Source organism: Miniopterus schreibersii (genome assembly GCF_964146895.1).
Source record: "Miniopterus schreibersii genome assembly, chromosome: 11".
Lineage (NCBI taxonomy): Eukaryota > Metazoa > Chordata > Mammalia > Chiroptera > Miniopteridae > Miniopterus > Miniopterus schreibersii.
In genome coordinates, this window is record NC_138111.1 from 43,624,213 (window position 1) to 43,646,459 (window position 22,247).

A 22,247-nucleotide genomic window follows, 5' to 3' on the forward strand; every position below is an offset into this window, starting at 1 on the left:
TTTACGAACACTGTAAACCAGGAACTCAATGCTTCGGTTTCGGAACACGCCTCGGAAGTCAAACATGCCACACAGCTTCTGCTGAGTGCAAGATCCTGAGGCCTAGCTGTTGGCTGTTGATCCCTCAGTTTTCGAGCATTTCAGAACTCAAACGGTCTTCTGGAATGGATTATATTAGAAAACCGAGGTACCACTGTAGTCAATGAAATTAATAAACTTCTAGAGTGATAGGAACATTTAAAAATACATAAATTAGTAATATCAGGGATGAGAGAAGTGGCACCACTACAAAATCTACAGATAACATGGAAATATTATGACACTGATTTTATAATCATTCAAAGTGTGAATACATTTTTTGGGACACCGTGTGTGCGTGCGTGCGTGCGTGCGTGCGTGCGTGTGTGTGTGTGTGTGTGTATTTCCTGGCTCTGGGTGCTTACGACATAGTGACATCCCATTAGCCACAACCAGAATACCTAGTGCCCAATTTTATTTTCTAAATAACATACCCTTAAAAAAAGAATTAGGGACCCTTTGAGAAATGGTTGACTCTACGACTAGAGCTTTGCAAATATCAGATAAGACTTAGGCATCTTGTGTCAGAATAAAAGGAAGTGCTGGAAAAAGAGAGGGGAGCAAGTCCAAGGGATACAGGAGCCAACCTAAAAGAGCTCCCAATGGCCAGAGCTGGAATAAGCTCAGCGACAAAATAAGTAATACATATTTTTGTTATAACCTAAAGTATACAATAAATATACATGAACCCAAATGGATATAACAAATGATTAAAGAAACAAATGGCAGAGAAGAGACAAATAATGAGTACCATTTAAAATAATCATCTTACAGAAAAATTCCAAGTAATTTTTGTAGATACCCATCTCTAAAAGCTATAGAGCATAATTCCTGCATCCCTTGAGCATGCACTATACATAGTGATTTACTTCCAAACAATAAAGTTCAGAAAGGGTGAAAATTATTAACTTTACAGTGGAGAAACTTGGCAAGCATTACTATGGTGAGGTAATCAAGATTAAGCAATACCAGTGGTAATCTACCTGCCCCAGATGTTATGTGATAAAAAGGGCACCTCTCCTAAAAAATCATCCCAATCAAATCAAGAGAAAAACATCAAACAACCCCAATTCAGGTACATTCCATAAAATATCTGACCAGTACTGCTCAAACTGTCAAGGTTGTTTAAAACAAACAAACAAACAAACAAACAAACCAAACAAACAAGGAAAGACTTAGAAACTATCAAGGATCAGAGAAGAATAAGGAGACAGGAGGACTAAACACAATGTGAAATTCTATAAAGAAAACAGAAATATAGTTAATAGTAATGTACCAACGCTGGCTGCTTAGTTTTGACAAATCTTCTATGGTTACGTAAGATGTTAATAATAGGAAAAAGAGAACAAGTGGTACACAAGAACTATCTGTACTAACTTTGCAACTTCTCTGCAAATCTAAAATGATTCCAAAGCAAAAAGTGTATTGTAAAAATGGATTATAGATGTAAATGTAAAAAGTAAAACTATAAAACTTCTAGAAAAAAATATGAGAAAATATTTTGGACCTTGAGTTAGAAAAAGATTTTTTAGATAAGATGACAACACATAAATGGTAAAACTGATAAATTGGAATTCATCAAAATTTTTAAAATTTTGTTCTTTGAAAGACACCATTAATTGAATGAAAAGATGAGATGACTAGGAGAAATTATATGCAAAGCATATATACCCAACAGAGGATTTGTATCCATAATGTATAAAGAGCTCTCTAAACTCAATAATAAACAACCTGATTAAGATTTGAACAGACACTAGAGAATATATAAAGATTACATAAAAAGATGTTCAAAAGCATTAATCTCAAGAAGATTATAGCATTATTGACAAAGCCAAGATATGAAAGCAACCCAAGTACTCATCAATAGACGGACGAGTGGATAAAAAAGCTGTGGTACATACATACAATGGAATATTACTTGGCCATAAAAAAGAATGAAATGTTAACATTTGTGACACCATGGATGAACCTAGAGGGTAGTATGCTAAGTGAAATAAGTCAGTCAGAGAGAGACAAATAGCATATGATTTCACTTATATGTGGAATCTAATGAACAACATAAATAAATAAAACAGAAACAGACTCACAGATACAGAGAACAGACTGATGGTTCCCAGAGGGGAGAGGAGTTAGGGGACTAGGTAAAAAAGGTGAAGGGACTGAGAAGTAAAGATTGGTAGCTATAAAAGTCACTGGTATGTAAAGTACAGCATAGGAAATATAGTCATTAATATTGTAATAACTATGTATGGTGCCAGGTGGGTACTGGAAATATCAAGGGAACACTTTGTAAAGTATATGATTGTCTGACCACTATGCTGTACACCTGAAACTAATACAAAATAATATTGAAAGTAAACTGTAATTGAAAAAAATTAAAAAGGTGCAAATTAGTGCCACAAAGAGAAAATTTAAGACTGACCATATCATATGTTGATAAAGATGAAGAGGAACTGGAACTCTCATACAATGCTCATGGGATTGTAAAATGGTGTAACCACTTTGAAAAACAGTTTGAAAATGTCTTAAATTTAAAAATATACCTATAATATGAAGTGGCCCTTCCACTCCTAGGTATTTATTCCCCCAACAAAGAAAGCAAATGTCTGCACAAAGTCTTGTACACCAATGGTTGTAGCTGCCCTAATCATAATACTCAATAACTGGATATAACTCAATTGTCCATCAGTAGATAAATGGATAAACAAATTGTGGTACATCCATATGATGAAATATTGCTCATCAACAAAAAGAAATGAACTATTGTTACATACAACAATATAAATTAATCTCAAAATATTTATGCTAAATGAAAGAAGCCAGACAAAAAGCATACTATATGATTTCATTTGTATAAAGTCCTAGAAAATATAAGCGAATTTATAGTGAAAGAAAACAAACAAGTATTTGCAGAGGGTAGGGAGTGGGATCTGAGTTGAAGGGGCAGGAAGAAGTGGAAGAGAATATGAAGAGGCACAAGGAAATTATTATAGTGATAGTACATTCACTATTTTGATTACAGTGATGGTTTCACAGACATATATATTAAAATTATACACTTTAAATATGTGCAGTTTATTGTATATCATATATACGTCAACAAAATTGTTTTGTTTGGTTTTTTAATCAACAACCCCAAAACCTGAAAATTTTGAGATTACACTAAGCCTGAGAAAAGGAATGATGGCTTCTGGCAAACAGCTTATGGCACAGCAAATGAAAGGCTGATTAGATTTGGTATACATGGCTTCAGGAGAGAACTAGTACCCAGAGAGTAGAAATTAAAAAGAAGATGGCCCGGCCAGGCATGGCTCAGTGGTTAAGCGTCGACCTAGGATCCAGGCGATCGGGGTTCGATTCCCGGTCGGGGCACATGCCCGGGTTGCGGGCTGCAGCTGATCAGTGACTCTCTCGTCATTGATGTTTCTATCTCTCTCTCTCCCTCTCCTTTCCTCTCTCTGAAATCAATAAAGATATATTAAAAAAAAAAGAAGAAGATGAATCAGCTACACAAAAAGAATATTCTGACAACTGGAGCTGTCCAAACAGGAAATGGGCTGCTTTGTAAGGTAAGTAAGTCACAGACATTTTAAGCAGAAACTAAACTGATCACCTGTTAAATGAGGTACTAGGAAAAATTCCAACTTGAGACAGGAGAAACAGTATTTTTAATCTTTAAATGCACTAATTAGAAACACAGAACATGTAGTTTCCACTTGGGGAGAAATTAATCATATTTCTCAGACCATAAAGCCATCAACACCAAACATTGAGTGGTTTCAAGTATTTGGGAGCATATGAGCAAGGTTAATGAACACAGTTACCAAACTTCAAATGGGTTACCTTTCACATAGGGAGAGCAATAAAGAAGGCTTCAAAAATAAACATAGTCTGTAAAATGTGTATTTTTCTTGTTTGCTTGCTTTTGCATATAGAGAACTATTACAGTATTTGAGGGAAAGGAACACTTATAATATTTACTATATACTTCTAAGCACTTAGAGATCAATAACTAATAACAACTACTATTTATTGAATATATATTATATGCCTACACATTCAAGCAAAGCCATTTGAACACATGAACTTTACAATACTGCAAGACAGCTATCATGCACATTTTACAGATAAAAAACCTTAGGCTATGGGATGTTAAGGGGATGTTTAGATTGAGGATCTGAAATTAATTAAGCCTGTCTGGCTCAAAAACCCAGTGATATAAGACTGCCTACCAGTTCACTAAAGAAATAGGGGCCATATGATGATCACTGCATGCAGCGTCTTTCTTCTCTCTCCAAATATTTCCTATAATTCTGCCCAATTTATTTTTCAAAACTCCACATTTTCTCATGTTACTCATCCTGCTTCATTTCCTTTAGTGCCGTATAACTCTTTACAAGTAAAGTCTAAACTCATCAGCCTCGTGAATGGGAGACCTTCCTGCCTTCTTTTCCAGCATCATTTCCAATTATTTCTCTTATATATTCCAGAAACACTAAATTAAAATATTGGCAAGTCTTATAAAAATGCAATGAATTTGTACTTGCTGTTCTCAATTTTCGGCATGCCCTTCCTCTTATTTTTGGCCTGATCAAGGAACTTTCATCCTTACAGACTCCTCTGTTGAAGTCTCCTCTGACATTCCAAAAATTAGATATACTTTATTTTATATGTATGTCACTCTACCCATATTAAGAATTCTTTGTGAATTTATATGCTAAAAAAACACACACCTGAAAAACAGTCATTCATCTCTGTATCACCAATGTTCAAGGCCAATGTCTGATATATGGGAAAGGTTCACTAAGTGTTTATTGACTGAATGGTGGATGAATAAGAAATTAAATGGGTATAATAACCAGTGTCTAAAATTAAACAATATAACATTACGGTTTTCCTTTTTTTGATAAATAAAATAAATCATAATGTCTATGACAGAGATACACTAGTTGCCACATTATAACATATACTATACCTTGCTAATTCTATATAATTTTACCCTAAATTATGTCTTAATTGAAGCAACTATTCTTATCTAACCTACTTAATTGTGCAGTTCTGATAAAACAGTGGATGCTGGGTAGAGGGACATTTGTAATACTTTCAACAATAAATTTTTTAAAAATGTAAGGGTGATACATAATTTGATGCAAAGATTAATTCTCAAGACTATTAAACGGTTTGGAAACTAGGAGATCTGTGAACTACTCTGATTACTTGTCAAGAAAAAGAAAGCCAAAGAAATAACCTTTCCGTGACCTCCTCCCACAAACAAAACTATTCACAGATTTTACGGTTTCAAGACACAACCTTGTTTAGTGCTCTCCCCCTGCAGATAATATGAGACATCAGAAAACTCCCACCCTTTAAAATGTCAGGATCCTTTGCTCCTCAATTCTTTATGATTTTAAATTAAAATATTTTTATGCCTGGTCAATGTATGTTTGATTAGATTCCTAAAATCAGTCTTACTCTATAACCGGAATACCTTAAAGTACATTTTGGTTTGGGGGATCTCTTTTATCATCTTATTCTCTTGCCCAGAGCTGACATGGAAATTATTGGGGTTCCTGTTGGATACTGCTGTTTTATGTTCAAATAAGACGAAAATTAATTCTTTTAAAAATGCAAAATAAGATAGAACTAAAAAAAAAAGTCAAGAAGCTTTGAGAACTACTCTCAGCTAATGGAAAAATTATCCTAATTACATGAGGAATGTTCTAAAGCAGCGATTTTCAACCACTGTGCCCCAAGAATTTTTTTAAAATAGGCAATACTTGACTATTTAGTCAGGGGCACTAATCTCTTTTCCCTTAGACTGTCAAATCAAAAAGTGACAACAGCCAACACAATAGCTATTGGGTGTGAATCAATCAAAATTATATCCATTACTTTTTTGTCAGATAGCCAAAAAATACATTTTTTGGTGTGCTGCAGAATTTTAGTAATTAGTTTGTGTGCCATGAGATGAAAAAGGCTGAAAATCGCTGCTCTAAAGTAATATTCTGAGTGAAAACAAAGCATTACTTATTCGTTGTGGAAAACGCCTTCCCTAAAGAAAATGTGCACATGTTCAGAAGCCCTTAGTCTCCTGAGAGTAATGCTTTCTACATGTAGCCAAAAAAGAAAAAGTTCACACCTTGGTAATTTTCTTCCAGAATGCTGCCTCATTACAGCAATAACATTTTGATTTATGCTAAAAAAGGCTCCTTTCTGAAGAACTCCAATGTATTTTTAAAAACACACAAGAAGAAACTGAAGTGCTCTATAAAGTACTCAAACAGCCTACAGTAGTGGACAGAGCTTTAAAAGGACAAAAGAAGAAGCCATTTTAAACCACATTAAATGTGATCATCTTTTTTCTTTCTGAAACACAATATAATAACTGAACGGTTTCGGAGCCCAGATATACAAAGTTATGGGCTGCAAAATGAAAAGACAAAAAACTTTTTAAAAACCTGTCAGTTGAGATGTCCATCAGACAAAAGAGAGCTATTTTCCAAGTGCAGGTGTAATTTTTCTCAGATTAGCCCGAGAAAACAGGATATGCGATCTGTTTTCATTTTTCCCCTACTATCTTCATCTTCCCTCCTGCATCTCCTTTTATAAATAAACTGGTTGACATAAGGAGGTAAATGATTGTTTAACTTATCACATTGCGATCTTTCGAGGGAAACACTTCAGTTCATTCAAGTTCTGGCTCCTCTCAACTCTTCTTGTCTCCTGCATGAGAAGATAATATTCCATAAAAGGAAAGGGCACCGTGTGTGACTTAGTAAGAAGGGTTCATGAGAGAACCGGAATCTAATTACATAAACACACTTCCCTACAGGTGGACATAAATTCAAAAATCTCTGCAATCTCATCTTTAAAGGCTAGCAATGCTTTTTTAATTATGCTAAAAGTCCCTTGTCTGCTTGATCTCTCATGAACAATTTTAATCAGGCAAGCCTAATACACTCCGTCTCACAGACAACTTCACAGAGCTCTCAACTATGAGCTAATGGGAAGAAAAGGAACCACAAGCATTTTTATTAAAAGGAAAAAATGGCCAGCCTAGAGATTTGGCCAGCAATAAAGCAAGATTAAATCATGTTTTTTCCCTACTTAGCCTACTTAACTTCAAGAACTACAGAAATATAATTAATTTGCTCTTGAGATTTACTCTGTAAATATAAACACACCATTTAAAAAAAAATATTACATCCTTACAATTCACTGTGGGCTTTTTTTTTATTCTTCTTTCCCACTCACAGATGGATTAATAAATTAACACCAGTTTGCCAGAATCTAAGAATAACCCAAATATTAATCCTCCCCCAAAAGGGTGAGTGAAAAATCACTCTCTAGCCCAGCCGGCATGGCTCAGCCGTTGAGCATCGACCTATGATCGGATCAAGAGTGGATTCTTGGTTGGGGCACATGCCTGGGTTTCTGGCTTGATCCCCAGCAGGGGGCGTGCAGGAGGCAGCTGATCAAGGACTCATCACTGATGTTTCTCTCTCTCTCTCCCTCTCCCTTCCTCTCTCTTTAGTCTACAGGAATCCTAACAAGTTCAAAGTGAATGTGAAATGATAAAAGAAACAAATAACCCCTCCTACACCTTTCAGCCAATCCCCAAGCCCATTTGCTACATCAGCTATTTCCGTGAGTTCTCAGTCCATTCTGAGGCCCTCTCAATTTAGCAACCCACCATAACTCTCATTTTTCAATTGCCCTAAACTCTCTAAAACTAATAACCACCACTTTAAACTCCTTTCTCTTCTCCAATTCAACCCAGAAACTTCAAAATGTATTGGTGGTTGTCCCAGGCCCTAAGAGTTTGCACCTATGCTATAATAAATTGATTTTGTCTATCGTGGTCCCCCAAACTGCTTTGAAATTAAAAATTCAGATTTTTAAGCCCGGCTTTGAGTTTGCCTCCAGTTAGTTGCTGTGTGGTTTGTAGCATATTCTCAACCCCCTGTGCCTTATTTCCTCCATCTGCAATATTGTAAGTAATTATATCCTCCTTCAAAGAGCTGATGTAAAAATTAAATGACATAACACACCTAAACACACCTAAACACAATGTGGACACGATACATTTAAGTTTCCTTCAGGGCATGTCCCATCCCAGATCAGTGTTTCCTGGCTCTCAAGCATAGGCTTTATCACTTTCATTGAACTCTGAAGAAGACACATAGTTGGCTTCTCACATTCTCCCTGGCAATCTGTGCCAGCTTCTGGACTCACCAGCAGCCCACGCTCAGACCTTTATTTTATGATTTCCCCACTCAGGTCCATCCCCCTAGAGGCTTTCCAGCTATTTCCGCCCTAGGACTCCCAGGGTATCTCTGGCTCACACAGTTTTTCTGTGCTTATTCATTAGAGACCGCTTCACTTACCTCTGCTTCAGTATTTACCAGCCTGGGTCTCTTTCTCATTAGTGCTGTGCTTCTTACAATTGCAATCCTGCACTATCAGTTTAGCTCAATGCTTTTCTATTTACAGTGATTTAAAAGACTATTGTTTACAGTTAAACCAAGACATAGAAAATTAAGATAGATTAGGACAGACAGTGATGACTATAGCTCAGGAAAAAAAGCATTTAGCCAATTCTCAGTCAATGATTTTATTTTTTACAATCAACATACATTTTATTCATTTGCCTATCAGATCTTATGATTCTTTTGACCTGGTTGCTTGATGAGCTATAAAAATTCAACTTACTTAAGTGAAATACCATCTACCAATGCTGAAGAATAAAATAGAATACTTGCATAGCAAGGCAGGGCAAAAATGAAATTTAGAAATAAACTTTCAAGAATCATTCCTCAACCCTGCCTGTGTGGCTAAGTTGATTGAGCATTGTCCCATGCACCGAAAGGTCACCAGTTTGATTCCCAGTCAGGGCACATACCCAGGTTGCAGGTTCGATCCTGGTTGGGGCATGTGTGGGATGCAACTGATCAATGTTTCTATCTCAGATCGATGTCTCTCTTTGTCTCTCCCTCTCCCTTCCTCTCTCGAAAAAAAAATCAATAAAAACATACATTTTTTAAAAGAATCATTTATCAGTACTAAGATTGCAAATACACACATACAAATTGCTTTAAACTATCCCCCAAAGCATTGTCTGATCTATATGCAGATATCCCAGATTAGGAAAATCTCAATTCTACAGTTATAACAGGCTGATTTTTAATAGGGATATTTATGTCATTTCTTCTGGAATGACATAAATCAGTTAGGGCGACTGTCTAGACCTTTTAACTATGCTCAATGGTCATATTTTTCTCTTTTTACTTTTTTTTTTTTTGCTTTCTCTTAATATTCTCTTTCAATTCTCTGTTGTATACAGAGATTTAAAATGCTCAGTGATGCAAAAGAAAGTATTATTCTTTACATAAATATGAATTACTTGTCTTTCATAGATTCTGTGCTTGCTAATTTTCCTAATGGAGTATAAAGTCTTTCCAATATCCCCAACTTAATCCCAACTTGCTTCAAATTACCATGTTTTGAAATTTTTGTCTCAGATTCTGGTCAAGGCTATCAAAAAATGTATCAAATTAAGGGCAAGCTTTTGTTTGTTTTTAAGTAATATAATAGAGTAATAAAATATTTCTTAGAATTTTACTTTGAAAATTCTTAGGATCACTCTATTCAACTCACTTAGGTAAATTTTATATTCCAGCAATATTAACAAATAAATTATTGCAATGACCTAATTCAGCCCTACCTGAAACAATAGCTAAAGTTTTCTTTGCAACTCAATATTTGGCTTTAAAAGAGCTGCTATTACATCTGACACCCAGGTCTTGGTATCTAATACCATTTTCCAGTAGGAGGAACCAGGGCTCCTTGGAGAAATGATCGACTCAAAGAGTGGAGCAGGAACTACACAAAGGTGAGTCTGTTGCATTCTACAGTGCCGGAAACTAAGGAAGTATTCAAAAAGAAAAAAACACCACCACAGTAATGAAGGTATGTCAAAAAGACTCGGGAGCCAATTAAAAAGATCCCAATGGCCAAAGTTAGAATAATTTGAGCAAAAAAAATAAAAGTGGATTATAAACAAACGTATAAAATAAATATCTATGAATCCATATTTATATAATTAAATGATTGACTAAAGAAATAAATGGGGGAGGAAAAACAAATAGCTAATGCAGAAGTATTCAAAATAATTTATGAAGATACTCCACCTTCAAGGAGGTGGAACATAATTCCCACTCTCTCAGAGTGGGCTGCACAGTGATTTCCTTCTGAAAAGTACAGTTTGGAAAGGTGGGAAAAGAGTTACTTTATGGTGGTGAAACCTGTTAATATTGGGGAAAACTGGGTGGAGGTACATGGGAAGGCTGTACTATCTTTACAAGCTTTCTGTCAATCTGTATCTATTCTAAAATATTTTAAAATGTATTTTAAAAGTAAAAAAAAGCTTTCTGAAATTTGCTGTCGAGCTTGCCTGTAGAAACTAGTTAATTTTAGACCACTTCAAGTGTACAGTTATTCGCACTCTCAAATGCAGAGGCTGCCTGCACTGCACTGGAATGGAAAAATAAGCAGCACACCTGCATTTGTGTTCTGCTCTCCATACACCTACCCATGTGACTGTTTTAACCACTGTCCTCACCTATAAAATGAGGCAAGCATGCTGGGAGGGCTTTCTGTTACTCCTAAGGGAAGAGGCTAATGTGATGGCCTGTCTGCACTCGAAGCACTGAGTATCTCCTCTTTATCTGGCTCCAGTTTTCTCTGGCTCTGTCCATCCAAATGTCAACTCAGTGCCAGACCTGGCTTTTTCCAGTTTGTTTCTTTAGACCTTCTGGTTATTCTGGAAGATACAGTGGTTGCCTCTATATAGAACAGGAAGCTAGAGTGGGAAGGAGACATGATTTGCACTGTATACAGTCTTGGACTATCTGAAGCTTTTTTTTTTTTTTTTTAATATATCTTTATTGATCTCAGAGAGAAGAAAGGAGAGAGAGAGAGAGAGAAACATCAATGATGAGAGAGTCATTGATGGGCTGCCTCCTGCACGCCCCCTGACTGGGGATTGAGCCCGCAACCTGAGCATGTGCCCTGACCGGGAATCAAACCCCGATCACCTGGATCCTAGGTCAACGCTCAACCGCTGAGCCATGCCCGGCCGGGCTGAATCATTTTTTACTATGCGTATGCATTAGCTATTTAAAAACTTACTACAAAAGCAACAAGAAACCTGTCATTACTCAGGGATCACTACAGTTTTCTTATTTCTACCTTTGTATCTGCTGTGTATTATAGTACCATAGCAAAAAGTAAGAAGCATGGCTCTAGGGGGTAAGTGTAAAATTATTTCATTCAACCTTTTTTTTTACCCAATCATCTGTTTCAAAATAGCATAACACTCTTGGAATCAAAAGTGACTTGGGACTCTCTCTTCCTGTTTCTCATCATGGTGCAGGATCAAGGTGAAAAGGAGAACCCCATGCAGGAACTTCGCATCCACAAGCTCTGCCTCAACATCTGTGTGGGGGAGAGTAGAGACAGACTGACCAGGGGGACCAAGGTCCTGGAGCAGCTCACAGGCCAGACCCCTGTGTTCTCCAAAGCCAGATACATCGTCAGATCCTTTGGCATCAAGAGAAACGAAAAGATTGCCGTCCACTGCACAGTCCGTGGGGCCAAGGCAGAAGCAATCTTGGAGAGAGTTCTAAAGGTGCGAGAGTACGAATTATGATAAAATAACTTCTCAGATACCGGAAACTTTGGTTTTGGGATCCAGGAACACATCAAACTGGGGATCAAGTATGACCCAAGCATTGGTATCTACGGCCTGGACTTCTATGTGGTGCTGGGTAGGCCAGGTTTCAACATTGCAGACAAGAAATGCAGGACAGGCTGCACTGGGGCCAAACACAATCAGCAAACAGGAGGCCATGTCCTGGTTCCAGCAGAAGTATGATGGGATCATTCTTCCTGGCAAATAAATTCCTGTTTCTATCCAAAAGGCCAATAAAATATTTTCAGTGGGGAAAAAAAAAAGTGACTTGGGATGGAACCTCGGCCTATCTATTTACTAGTTATTCAACCTCCCTAAACCCCAGCTTCCTCATCTGTAAAACTGGAATAAAAATAACCACACTTCACAGGGTTGATGAAAAGATTAAATAAAAATGCATGTCGAGTCCTTAGCACAGTACCTGGTCCATCTTTTACTGTCATAATCAGCCTACATGGAAGTCGGTGGGAAGATGTGATTTTTCACTCAGACATGTCTACTATCACCCTTGGATCCAGAAGCAAATTCAAAGTTTAAACACCCTTAAAATGCACTTGGTTTTCAGCAATTAGTCTCTCTAGTTCTCCAAAGAAAAAGCATTAAATAACTAAAACAAACAGTATTTTCTTCACTGTACAGAAACATCTCAAATAATAAGAAACATGTAGAAGTCACACACTATTGGTAATACCTTTAGAACAGAATAATTCTTATGGACCATAAAATCAACAAAATATTCAAGGACAATAACATAAAACTTAATTAAATGTGCAGACTGCTACAACTGAAGTTATTTTGGGGATTCTGCTAGAAGGTTGCATAAGTTTAAAATTTTAGGTTATATTTGCATGCTTGCCTTTTGCCTTACTTCAAAAGGACATGTCATATATTACCTAGACACAGATTTTTAAGACTAGTGGTAACATATACAAATAACTTTAATAAAAATACAGGTTAGAGGAAGCTATAAACATCTTAGGTATTCAATAAATATTTGCTGAATGAATTTTATATCCATAAATACGTGAATAAATAATGTTACCCCTTCCTATGAGTTATAAGAAATATTGCTTTCCTGTTTCAAAAAAAGTAGCTAAAGAACACATTTTACCCTGATTTTTATTTTATCATGGTTTTTAAATTAAAGCATTTCAAAAACTAAAGGTATATTTTCACTCACAGGCTCTTTTGTGCATCTGCATGGATTCACACACACACATATACACAGGCAACACTCTACAGCAGACATATTATGTGTATCTCTATGTACTTGAATATTACTTAAGATAGAAAGTACTACCTTACCAAAAAATACATTTGAGAATTTTTTAGTTTCTAATTTTTTGCTTTATGATTTTGCTACAAAATTTCTTAAAACACCTTCTTGCTTTTGAGAGCACACAAAAAAAGCTTACCTATATCTGATCTTGAACTGCATCTAGCAACTTGGCTGTTACTAGAAAGTTGAAAGCATGCAGTCATTGTAATTTTTTGACTATGCCTGTCAGTGAGTGCTCCAAAACAACTGAGAATGGAAATCTGAAACTACAACGATCAAAATCATTGATCTGCACAAGGCCACCAAGCTAGCAAGTGGCAAAACTGGGATTCATACCCAAGTCTTCAGCCCCCAAACACAGTACTCTCGTTTCCCCCAGCTGACCCCCAAAGCTGAATTCCACCCTCACTGACAAGTCCAATTTCTTGCAGCACAATGTCCCCTGTCCACCCGACTACAATCCCTCTTCAGGTGGTTTACCACATCCTCTCTGGCCTCCCCTCCAGTAAACTCCCCATGCGGTAGCCAAAGACATCTTCCCAAATTTAAATCAGATAGTCTTCTAAGTAAGACCAGCAAATGTTCCTAGATACAGAATAAACTTCTAACCAAGGCCTTCAAGGGCTGAGTGGCCCGAACTCTCTTCCTTTTCAGGTTTGGAGGATATCCTCTGTGCGTCGGACAGGCTCCTGCCCTTTACAATCACCTGCTCACTCATCCTGGACCGCCTTCTCCCCTTTTCACTTAGTGAATGCACGCTCTTTCCCACCTCAAGCATCACTTCCCTACCCTTACTAACCAAATCAAGGGCACCTACTATACACTCTCAGGGTGCCATCTACCTCTACCTTCATTGCAGTTTTCAAAACTACAATTTACATTTACTTACGTAATCATTTGGTTAATGTCTGACTTTTCTACCAGAATGTCAGTGCCACAAAGGGTAAAGATAAGGTCATTTTTACCTGTTTTTTAATCCCAATGCCTGGAATAATTTCCAGCCTATTGTAGATACTCAATACTTTCTTTTAAAAGCTGAACAAATACATAACTAAGCTAATTTCTTTTTCAGTCTTTATTTGAAAATAGCTATTCTGATAATTCCTCATTCTACACACATATACACAAAAGTTAAGTTTTAATAAGGAAACCACTCTGGTACTTTGAGATATCTCTTTTATGACAGAGTTCCCAGACATTTCTTAAAGGCTGGAAGCTATACATGAACACAAGGGTATTTGCTCATCAGTATATAGAATGTGCCTTCCTTATTCCAAACACTGCACCTGTATTTAAAAAATCTACACCTGGGACACAGCAGTTAACAGTTATATCACAGATTACTAGATTTTCTTCATATTAATTACTCTTAAAATATATCAACTTGATTCTTGACTAGTGCAATAATTTGACACTATATACAGAATTCTATATTAATCACTTTTACAGATCATTTTAGATTCAGCCAATCATTTTAGATGGCTAAGCTTTTTTAAAATCCTGATCCTCTCATCCAAACTATTAGCTTTTGCTCCTAGCTTTATGTGATATGCAAATGTGAGGGGCATGTTTCAATCAAGTGAGTGATAAAAATGATTACTAGGACAAAAAATGAGCCATGTCATGTCACTAGAAATACCTCTCTCCAAGCCCACATTAAATTTCTTCAACTGTCTATGAATCTCCTAAAACAACACCTAATTTGACCATTTATTTCACAAACATATCATAAGGCATTTTGTCCAAAGCCTTGCCAAAATCAGCTTACTCACCTAAATGGTAAAAAAAGAAATTACACAAGTTTAACATGATACATCCCTGGTGAACCCATGTGGACTCTAGAGGACCACTTCTTTTCTAGGTATGTCTTCATGAACCATTTGTCTAAGGATCAAATAAAGAATTGTCTTAAGTCTTTTGGCACCTCTGATACTGGCCATAATTGCTCAAAGATCACCAAACCGTTCATTTCTGTAAGCCATTTTAATCCTAGAGCATTAACTAGTTAGAGCATGAAGGTGCTTTCTCATCACTGCCTCACCTTCCTTGGACTTTAATTCCCTTGCTACCAACATTAGTCTCTTAACTGAATCTGAATATTATTTTCTTTTGAAGGTGAAACCAACAGAGGAGTTCCACAGCTCTGCCTTCACTCCAGTATCTAGTATTACACCACCTGTCCTGAACAGTAGTTTACCCTTTTTCTAGTTTCTTATGATCTGAGCATAACATGTTGTAGTCCTCCACTTCTTTATAAGCCTCGGTTCATTTTAGGGTTCAGCCTCCTGCATGCTATTCTCTTGAATACTATCTTGTACTTGTGTTCCAACCTCCTCTTGCATATGAGAATCATTTGTGCTGATATTGTCAGTATTTTATTTTAAAGAACCTAAACACATTTCATTCATTCAATTTTTTTATTGCTTGCCAAACATAGGCAATTCCCCAAACTAGAGCAAAATATACAGATACCTCTAATATCACCTGTCTTCAACGAATCGAGAGGAAAAGCTGACTTTTAGGCAGAAATACTGGCTTCTGTCTTACTAAGATAAAAGGTGCTGCATGACCAGAGTACAGAGCAACTAGCTCAAGTGTGAAAAGGCTACTGAAGTCTTCATCAAGAAAATGATATATGAGTCAACTCGTGAAAAGTAGTCATTGAAAAATTACAAATATGTGCAAAAGCATGGCAATACAAAAAGTGCATTGTTTTCATACAAGAGTGATTAACTTCATGTAGCTGGGATTTCAGTTGCAGAAAGTGCAAGAGACAGCCTGAAAATATGGAGTCAGTTATAAAAAGGCCTTGTAATCTAGGTGTTCAATGCACTGGATAAATAAAATGAAGCAAAGGCTCCCTGTAGAATACCATGCAGCAGTTGGAAGAAATGAAACTATATTCCCCAAAATATAGATAGGTCTTTAAAACAATGCTGAGGGCAAGTGAAATAATGTCCAAAGCATAATACTAGTAATGCATGCACATCCAGAGTTTGTGTGCACACAAAATAAAACTCCATGATTTATAGGGACACATACAAATAAAATGATTCCGATAAAAAATAGGAGAATAGTTACACATGGAGAAGAAATATAACAGGGATGGGAATCAGAACAAAGGGATTTTTAAGGGTTTGCATCTGTTTGACATTCAGACATTTTTTAAAATGTACAGTTTTCCTATGAGAGGAGTTGTAAAGTCTGGGAATGGCAAAATCTAATGTAATTTTTAGAAGACGGTTTGGCTCAGTGTGAAGTATACAGCCCTGTAGTTGCAGTTTTTTGTGGAGTCAAAGAGCATGAGTTTATTACTGAGTACATCTTTATCATTCTGTCAGAAAAGAACAAACTGCCAGTAAGTAAAGATGGATGCAGGAGTTCTGAATACAGATGAAAGTGAAGACCAGGTTGGACAAGGAGTCAACTGCCACAAATAAAAGCAGTACCTGAGAACTCAAATTTGACTATCTTCAGGGAATATTATTTAAAGCATTCCTGCACTGAGCTGGATTCTTAACTAGAAATAAATTCTAAGCTTTTTCGACAAGCTGAGTTCCTGTTCCATTTTCTTATAAGTGGGCCAAAGAGAGCAATGAGAAATTAAAACAAAGCCTCCCTGAGTATGTCTTGGGAGCGCAGAGCAGGGAGCTCTGTAATAAACTCAAGCCCTGTCACTTGAGAGATGAATCTTACATTACCAAGAACTGCTTCATCTGTACACACAGACTTTCTATAGAACTGTAACTGAACGCTACAGGCAAGGAGCCAGCATTTTAAAATTTCATCAGGCTCTAGTGCCAGGTGACAACTGTTGGCTCTGACATGACTTATGCAACATACTTCATCTAGTTATCTTAGAATCCAAGGAATTTTTCCAAAGTGCTCTCATTCAGATAAACAGGAATCATTTCAACCCCAATCACATTTTTGAAAAGTGGAAAACACACCTGGGAAGTTCGAGGACAGGATCCTACTGATTAAATTTTGAGAATAAAGAACTTATAAGCATAAAATTGGCACCCGTATGGGGTAGTCTATTGAGAAGACACTGCTTTTCATTTGGATGCACAAAGCTAACTAAAAAGCAACCAGAATCAAAATATATTTTAAAAAGTATAAGTGATATGTATAAATAATATGAAACATCAACAATCGCCTCTGTTTACATAACCTTCCATTTCCATGGTCATACTCATGAGGGTCAGACGTCTGTTTTTCCCTTTTTGGTCTGTGCTTCAGTCATCTGACAGGGCAGCTTTTCCCTATGACTCTTCTCATTAAGAATCATTTCAGCCCTCTTTAGTTATCCATCGTCTCATTCTACTATCTTCTTACCCATTCTACACAGAATACGGTGTATTTTGAGAGAAGGTGGAATTTAAAAGAGGGCATCTTCCAAAAATGATACTAATGCAATTTTATTTTTTAAATATTATTACCTAAAGAAGGTGATCTACACTGTTTATGGGTGATGAGATATGGATACCAGTTCCTTCCCTCTTTATAAAATATGTGTTGCTTTTACAATCAAGAAAAATATTTAAACAACTATGTAGTGACATGATGGGAGGAAAACTTTATTATAACAAGTTCCTAATTGCAAAAGATAGTTACACATAAAAAAACCTTGGTCTGGGATCCTCCTCTTGCCCTCGATCACTTCCTGGCTTACAACCCAACTTAGACAGGAGTGCACAGACTCACTAGCTTTGTCATGGGATCTGTGACAAACTGGACGATAGAAGGCAGGGGCTGAGAAAATCCAAAAGCTACAAATCAGGTACCTAGAAAAGACATTAAATCTATTCTGCATTCTAAAAATTAATTATACTAGAATGCCAAGTTTTCTTATAATGAGACATTAAATCAACACCTCAGCAATTTCTGCTAAAGACTAAATGGTTTCAAATAAACATAAATATTCTTGTATACCAATATACTCATGCATGAAACAAAATAATATTTACAATGTCACATAATAGATGTAACATTATTGTTACAAAAAAGCTCTTGTTCAATAAAACAATTATCACCCTGATATTTGCCCAGTTTCCCTCTATGTTATGCATTGATCAAATAAGATAAACCAACATTTAAAAACAACATAACTTCTAATGTTCAATTTTACTTTTCTTCCCATTAAACTTGAAACTAATACTGAAGTTGTAAAACCTATTCATGTCACTTATTCACCTCATTCTTTGCACACCCTAACTGAGGCAAGATTCTATAGAATCTCAGAGCTAGTGCCCTATCTCTCATCCTCCCAGGCTTAGGAGTAATATTAGGGGCTAAAAAAGTCCTCAAACAATGTGTTATATCAATAATTACATTAAGATGTGATAGTAGTTAGTTATAAGCTACACATGTACACTATCAAATAGCTCGAAACACTGCTCACTGTTGTGATTTCTGAGTATACATACTTCTATTTCTAGGTAGAGAGGATGATGCTTAGATGATCCTTTAACCAATGTATCTCCTAACAAGCAACATATTTTTACTTCATGTGCAACAGAGAACTACAAAAGCCTTCCAATGCTTCAGTTATATTCCCACTTTGATGTACTGTTCCAGTACATCCAGATTTTCTGGGAAAATCACAGGTTATCATAATCTACAAAATCTGACATGTCCCAGTAGGTTATAACATCCATCCCTGAGATTTACTATTTATTTTCTTTCTTTCACTACTATTCACTTAAAGCATACATTATAGAAGTAGTCCCACTGCTGCCTTTAACAGAGCTATTTGTAATTTGGCTTTTTATGTCATTTCATACAGTCAATAAATGTAAATGCAACTCATGGGGTGAGATACTTCATAAAATATAATCATGGAAAGTATCAACAATATGCTTAATGATTTAGTTATAACTATTGATTTATGGTTACATATCAAACAATGATTTAGTTATAGCTATCTTATGTAATTACAGAGGTGGTACTTACTACAATGTAAGCATTTAGCAAATTTATACAGGAGAGAAATTTCAAGTTCATGATTGTTACAAGAGGGAAAATGAAAAAGGATCTATTGAAGCACCTCATGGAATTCTATTTCATATAATTTAAACTTTTCAGGTAATTCTGAAATGTAATTATTCTAATAAATGTTATATAATATTTATCAAAGCAAGAATATGCTAGATGATTTACAAGGCATAGAGTTTTTCCTCAGGGAGTTTATGGTCTAAGCTAGATACATAAATAAATATACATAACAAATTTTTTAAACCCCATAGCAAAACTAAATGTTTAATATTGTTGGAAGTATATGGCAGAACAAAACTTTTCATTGCATGTTAACATAAATTGTTGTTATTATAATTTTTATTCATATAATCCAATTTCCCAAATCACCAAAACAATTTTAAGAGATATTGTTTGTGTTAGTCAGTAAATAGCATTTATCATCCTGATCCTAAAATTCCCAGAATGTGCTTTGGATGAAGATAAATCAGTTTTAATACCAACATGTAAAAAACCATCCAATAAGGTCAAAGTAGCATTATCATTAGGAATCAGAGTAACAAAATAAAAGAGAAAAAGCATAAGATTATCTCAATTTAACATTCACTCATAAATAAAAACTCTCAGCAAACTAGAAATAGAAAGGCACTTCCTCAACTTGAGAAAGGGCATCTACAAAGAACCTATAACTAACAGCATACTTAATGATGCAAGTCAGAATGTTTTCTTTCTGAGATCAGAAAGAGGACAAGGGTATCCTCCCTCACCATTTCTATTCAACACTGGAGATCCTAACCAATGCAATAAGGCAAGAAAGATTAGTAAGAGGCAAAAAAATAGAAAGAAAGCAAAACTGTCCTTATTTGCAGAAAATATGATTATCTCTGCAGAAAATCCTAAAGACCTTTTTTAAGGTATTAGGAATAATAAGTACATTTAGTAACATTATAAAGTTATATGGTCAATATATAAAAAGTCAAATGTATTTCAACATCAACCATATTGTATTTCATACTAGCAAAGCTAGTGTTGAATTTGTAACATACAGTATCATTTATAATAGTATCAAATATATGATATGCTTAGAGATAAGCTTTAAAAATATATGTAAGACTTACACAATGAAAACTAGGAAACATTGGTAGAAGAAATCAAAGACCTAAATAAATACACAGATATATCATGTTGATGGATAACACCCAATATTATTAAGATATTAATTTTCCTGAAATAGGCAGAGTCAATGTAATTCCAATCAAACTCCCAGGAAGGTTTCTTATGGAATATGATAAGCTAATTCTAAAATTTATATGCAAATGCAAAGGACCAGAAATAACCACAAAAAAACTGAAACACAAGACAAAATGGGAGGAACTATATACAACCTAATTTTAAGACTATAAAGCTACAGTAATAAAGAATGTAGGATATTAATGTAAAGACAGGAATAAAAAAATGGAACAGAAATATATCCATATGTATATGGTCAGTTGATTTTAAATAAAAATGGCAAGGAAACTCAATGGAGAAATTATAGTGTTTTCAACAAATGATGCTGGTAAAATTCAAACTCATGGAAAGATATAACACTTAATTCACATCATATATAAAAATGCAAAACTTATCATAGACCTAAAGATAATACAGGGAGGGGCAAAAGTAGGTTTACAGTTGTGAGTAGGCGAAACAGTTTATTCTTATGTTATTATTTAATTATTGTATTATTTTCCATACAAACAACTGTAAACCTACTTTTGTCCCACCGTATATTATAAACTTCTAGATGAAAACATGAGACAATTTAAGTGACATTAGGTTAGAAGAAAAATTTTAATACTCCACAAAAAAGCCCAAAGAATAAAATTGATAAATTAACTTGATCAAATGAGACTTTTGTTCTTTGAAAAGACACACTTAAGAAAATGAAAGCACAAGCCCACATATGTGGGGAAAAAGTTTGTAAAACATACTTCTGATAAAGGATTTGTATCCAGAAGATGTAAATATCTAAAAACAACTCAATAAGGAAAGAAAAAAACCCCACCACATTTCTTTTAAGATAGGTAAATGGTTTGGACATTTTACAAAAGAAGAAAAGCAAATGAATAAGCATATGAAAAGATGCTCAACATCACTGGTTATTCTAGAGAAATACAAATTAAAACTACAATGAGTGACCACTACATATTCACTGGAACTATAGGTAAAATTAGCAGCACTGTCAATACTGGAACTCTCACACTTTAGCAGGGGGATGTAAAATGGTACAGCCACTTTGGAAAACAGTTTGGCAGTTACTTATAAAGTTAAACATACCCTTATCATATGACTCAACAATCTCTCTCCTACTTAATTACCTGAGTGAAATAAAAACGTATGTGCATACAAACACTTGTAGTAAATGTACATAACAGCTTTATTCATAATAGCCCAAAACTAGAAAGGATCCAAACACCCATTAACTTGTACACAGGATAAACAAATTGTAGCGTAGCTATACAATGAACCACTACTCAACAATGAAAAGAAACAAACCACATGAATCATATACAATCTAAAAGAAGTCCAGTACAAAAACTACGTACTGTATGATTCCACTTATATGAAATTCTAGAAAAGGCAAGACAATGACAAAACGGATCTGCAGTTGCCAGGGCCAGTGGATGAGAAGGCTGCCTACAAAGGGCACAAACAAACTTCTGAAAGTGATGGAAGTGTTCTGTATCTTGATGGTAGTACGTGACTATATACATTTGCCAAAACTCATCAAATTGTACATTTTAAATTGGTAAATTATATTGTACACAAATAACACCTCAATAAAGTCAATAAAAAAGCAATCAAATATATGTTAAAGACATATATTGGTGGGAATGTCTGATAACTTATCTATCCAAGAGATAACTGCAACTTGAATATGTAAAAATGCTAAAAAAAACCCACAAAAACCAAAACCAAACAAACAAACACACCAAAAAACGCAAAGTGTATCAGTGGAAAAGTCAGTCTCTCATCCCCATAATTTCTATGCCTTTTTTCACTTAATTTATATTCACAAGGAAACTATATTAGTGTATGAGGCCCTGCTTACTAATTAAGGTACCTATATTTTAAAGGATGCCTTATTAAAATAGAAGGCTCTTTAGTACATCAGTCTTTTCA

The 22,247-nt window shown here is 35.4% G+C and overlaps 1 protein-coding gene and 1 pseudogene across 5 annotated transcripts in view; one reads left to right on the forward strand and one right to left on the reverse strand.

Annotated features, from left to right (window-relative positions):
- RFX3 (regulatory factor X3) overlaps positions 1 to 22,247 on the reverse strand; it is a 252,404-nt gene that overhangs the window by 171,388 nt on the left and 58,769 nt on the right. The gene's annotated exons all lie outside the window — the stretch shown is intronic.
- LOC308563919 (large ribosomal subunit protein uL5 pseudogene) lies at positions 11,488 to 12,064 on the forward strand (annotated as a pseudogene). Its single transcript has one exon. The product of its transcript is annotated as a large ribosomal subunit protein uL5 pseudogene (transcript).